Raw genomic sequence first — 4,960 nt, forward strand, 5'->3', positions numbered from 1 at the left:
TTACATCTATGGCAGAATGTGCTATAGCCCTGCGGCAGCGATCCGCGGGCTATAGTACTAGAGCTAATTAAGCACTAGCCAGAGTTCTGTTTATAGCACGACGGTTTCGACTACCCACGTAACTGGGGTTGCGTGCGCCTTGCCGCGGAAATGCACGCTACACCGCGCTTGGCGGTTAGGATCAACGCCTCCTTTGAGCATTGCCTCTCTAGTATCCGGTCTCTCCTCTGGACGGACATGCGGCCTCGTTATTGTGCGCAGCGCACAGCCGCACCCCCACAGCGAATACGCCGCCCCTTATTGTCCACTTAGACAGATTAACCTGAATCGCTCTAGAAACAAACTCCGCGAAAACTGGGCGGAATCTAATGGACATTTCTGCGATCCACGCCTAGAGGGCATCTCCAAACGGCCCGTAAATTTTTTTTGGGGTGGCGCGCCTCAAGGGTAACACGTAGTAGCTCCTACAAGAATGCTGTCAATCACCGAATGCTGTCGTCACGCGTGCGCACGCCACATTATTTCAAAACGAATTGCTAGTAGTCCTGACTTGTGAGTAATAAATGCATAAATACATGGTGTAAAGTTTTGGAAAGTGTTCAAAAAGATAGGTGAGATGTCCACGTAGATAGATAAGTGTTAAAAAGCCCGATCATTTTGCGTATTGTCAGCGATTTTTTGTGGGAACTTTTGGAAGCTAGTGCAGCTGCGAAATCTAGTTCAAGATGTTCTATAGCCCTGTGGCAGTCACTGTACGCGGGCTATAGTACTAGAGCTAGTATTGCGCATGCAGTTGCATGTAGTGTTTATTAATACATTAACAGAAAAGCAGTATATTAAGATTTTTTTCCATGCAATTTCATAATACGGTTGTTATATATCTCGTGTTCTTGAGGCATTAGAATAAAGATTCCAACGACTGTCTTACTTGTTACATAATATATTGTTGATATGAACTTGATTAACACAGATGCAGTTACAACAGCATGTATTGTCTAGAGACTAGCGCCCCCATAACTCTCAATGATAGACTAGTGGCGCCACCTCTTGGGCGTACAAAGAATAAACATTACTTTAACGTTTTGCAATTATCTTACATCTCCCTCCCTTACAAGATCGTACTAGAATGCATATAACTATAAACGAGAAACATTGAACAGTATGTTACTAAACGAACAACAGTAAACACTATTGAATTACGACCGTTATGGGAGGTCTTACACATAGTCACTAAATCGTACAGGTGGTTTCCTGTTACGTCCAGACCTTTGAACTGGTTCAGGACAGTCTTCGCACGTGACATTCATTATTTATATTGTCACTATTGTCATTAATGACAATAGGATTGTCATCTGTACAGTCAGTCAGGGTTTTGAGTGTTGATGGTACTTCAACGGGCGAGTGGATGGATGGCAATGCAGTTATTGCCTTCTCGTAGATCTCCGGCTCTGTAGCTTCATGAGTATTCGTCTCTGGAGTGATTGGTGACCATTTCGATGTTCCTGCAGTTGGTACCATGGTTGGCGGGAATCTACGTCTCAGCATAATTCGATTTCTCACAGTCAGTAGGCCTGATGGAAGATGGATAACATACTTTCGATTCTTGAGGTTACGCTCTTGCACCACACCGTATTTATCCCATCTTTTGTTACACCTGTTATGTACTAAGACAGGATCACCTACACTGAGGACAGGTAGGGGTTTATTCTTTGGCTTGTCATGGTACGCTGCTGGTTTCTTGCCAGAGTTTCTGCACACTTTTGCAAAATGGTTCCATTTACCACATGATTTGCATTTCTCCCCTTTTGCTGGGCAAGTGGCTCTGTCTCGGTATTTCGGGTAACCACACTGGTTACACATCTCAGTTTCTTTCTGTCTATCATTTCAAGAGCAGTCTCTGGACTGTGCAGCTCTTCGGCTTCTGAACCGCCTCGGTTTATTTGGGTTCCTTTCCATTTCTATGTGGATTCGGTTCACCCCAGAACTAGCAGAATATGTGAGCTGGGCCTCTGTCTCTGTGATATTTGTATCCCCCGCGACGAAGTCGGTGGGGATACTATGGTTTCATGTCTGTCCAGCCGCTGCCGCCGCTGCTGCTTGGCGCCGCCGCAGACACTTTCCCTTCCGCTCTATAACTCGACCCCTAATGGGGAACTCTAAATATCGATCCGCCGCTCGGCGGCGCTGAACGCAACTCGGTCCCTTGGTTACCGAAAGCATAGCCGAAAGTAAATAAGTTTAGTGTATCACGAAGATAAGTAATTGTTGGAAAGTTGTCAGATAACTTGTTCAAAATCTTTGATAAAATGACGACAGAGTGTTGCGTACCATTCTGTAATAATAGAGGAGGGCATGCATTCCCTAGATCTGATGAATCGCGGTTTAAGGCATGGAAAACAGCAGTAAGACGAGGAGAAAAAGATTGGGCTCCATCGAAGCATGCCGTAGTATGTTCGGAACACTTCGATGATGATGATTATATGGGACTTACTACATCAGGTAACTATTTTCTCTAATACTAATTAAAACTAATGGTATAACTACTAAGTCATAGCTAATGATATGACTATGCGACTATACTATGGCTGCATGCCGTACGACGGTGCAGATATGTGTGGCTGTGACTCGTTTCCTAACCTTGTCATTCTTTCAATATGAATCTTTGTGAATGAACAGTATAGTGACCGCGGTTTTACTGTTAGATCACGTATTTATTTGATTTAACAAGATCAACAGCAAGTAACAGCAAGACAAAATTATTTATGATGTTACAAAATAAATCGCATACGATTACTGACAGTGACAATGAATACTGTATACAGTATAGCTGCGTTCACACGAGGAGAAAAGTTGCGTTCACACGCTAAAATATCGCGGCTTGCTTCAGCCCGGCTGCTAGCCGCGATTGCTCCGGCTTGCTAAGCGCGGAATCATACTTCCGCCGCCAACTAAGCCGCGTATATTCGGCACCACGCTGGCACGCGTAGATTGTCGTTGTCGAACGACATTGTTCGTGATTGTTCGCGCATCGTGAAAACGCATTTTTCGTTGCGTGAATTGCGAAAACCTGTAGCGCTCTAACCTAGACTGCTACCCGTTCGCTGCATACGTTAGGTAGCGTGTCGGAACTGTCGACACGGGTACCAGTCTATATTATACGCACTAGCTAAGGCCTCGCAATCTTGTGTATCTCGTGCTGAACGCATTTAACCGGATTAGCCACCAACTAAGTCGACGTACCAGCTAAGCCGTAGTATACGTGTTGAACGCCATATATGTATACAGGTAATATAATATATACATATATATATATATATATATATATATATGATATTACAGCCTGCTCGAAATAAGAAAAAAAAATGTTGGGTTGTCCTGCGGACAAACCCCGGCATCAATCGGGTTGTCCGCAACAATTTCTGGTTGTCCCAAACAAAATATCCCAAATTCTCCGATTTTCAATCCACATAATAATATGAATCAGAAAACACCCAAAAACAGTGGCGTAGCCAGGATTTTTTAAATCAAGGGTGACCAAAAACAGCGAACTGCGCAAAATAGTGCGAGACTTAATATTTTACTGGCTCCTCCGCCTCCCTCTCACACCCTACGGGCCCTCCTTACCTCTCAAGCTCTGGCAATCCATGCGAAAGGCCGACATTTCTTGTTCATTGTTCTCTGCTCCCAAGATATGTAAAATTGTTCAGTCGCGGTTTAGGATTCCAAGGAGCCCGGAGCGAGCTGAAAAACAGGCATAGGGGGGTATGCGGGGTCCTTCCCCATGAAATTTAGAAACTTGCTGGTTGCTGAGTTCCAAATCGAACGTTGCAATCTCTAAATCAGAAAACCTACTGAACTATACCAGTGTTGAAATAGCAGCTGGTCCCAATATTTTTATATTATTCACGCATTTAATCACGATTAAAATTTTCTGATGACTAGAAAACACTCGGATTTGAAGTATGAAAACTGAACATATATTGCTGCCAGCTAGCCTACCCCCCCCCCATACACCAGATTGGGTAGGATGATGTCAGCTTCAGCATGCCCAAAATATTGAAAGCCAAAAGGCTTATACACCAGAGATTAATGGTTACCACGCTATATANAATTTCCAACATTGAAAAACGAACCCCCCCCCCAATAGAAAGCTGGCTACGGGCCTGCTAAAGGTCTAATTTTTATGTAAATTAATAATTACAATTACGTTTAACTTTTAAATTGTGCAATGAATTAACTGTAGTAGGCCTACTATACAGTTAGCTCCAAGAAACGGTATTGCTAGGGTTACAATACCGATTGTATAGACAATCTGTCGCACAGCCTGGTCGGGCTACTATACAGTATACTATAGTAGACCCAGTGCTCGAAATAAGAAAAAAAATGTGGTTGTCCTGTGGACAACCCCGGCATCAAATCGGGTTGTCCGCAACAATTTCTGGTTGTCCCAAAAAATATCCCAAAATCGCCTATTTTCAATCACATAATAATATGATCAGAAAACACCCAAAAACAGTGGCGTAGCCAGGATTTTTTAACAAGGGGGACCAAAAACAGCGAACTGCGCAAAATAGTGGATGACTTAATATTTTACTGGCTCCTCCGCCTCCTTCTCCACACCCTACCGAGCCGGCTCCTCTACCTCTCAGCTCTGCAATCCATGCGAAAAGGTGACATTTTTGTTCATTGTTCTCTGCTCCCAAGATGTAATTGTTCAGTGGCGGGTCTAGGATTCCAAGGAGGGAGGGGTGAAAAACAGGCATAGGGGGGTATGGGGGTCCTCCCCCAGAAAATTTTAGAAACTTGCTGGTTTCGAGTTCACCTCTCATAAATCAGAAAACCTGACATACCTACCAGTGTTGGAAATAGCAGCTGGTCCCATATTTTTATATTATTCACGATTTAATTCACGATTAAGATTTCTTGATGAGCTAGAAAACACTCGGATTTGAAGTATGAA

General features: G+C 43.6%; 1 long non-coding RNA gene across 1 annotated transcript in view; it reads left to right on the forward strand.

Annotated features, from left to right (window-relative positions):
* The window catches only part of LOC106811849, a 6,532-nt gene that overhangs the window by 464 nt on the left and 1,108 nt on the right, over nucleotides 1-4,960 (forward strand). Inside the window, exon 2 of the long non-coding RNA XR_001394214.1 lies at nucleotides 633-636. This is a non-coding gene — a long non-coding RNA (uncharacterized LOC106811849). The remainder of the gene's footprint in view (nucleotides 1-632; nucleotides 637-4,960) is intronic.

This window comes from Priapulus caudatus, unplaced genomic scaffold (assembly GCF_000485595.1).
Source record: "Priapulus caudatus unplaced genomic scaffold, Priapulus_caudatus-5.0.1 Scaffold582, whole genome shotgun sequence".
NCBI classification, from domain to species: Eukaryota; Metazoa; Priapulida; class Priapulimorpha; order Priapulimorphida; family Priapulidae; genus Priapulus; species Priapulus caudatus.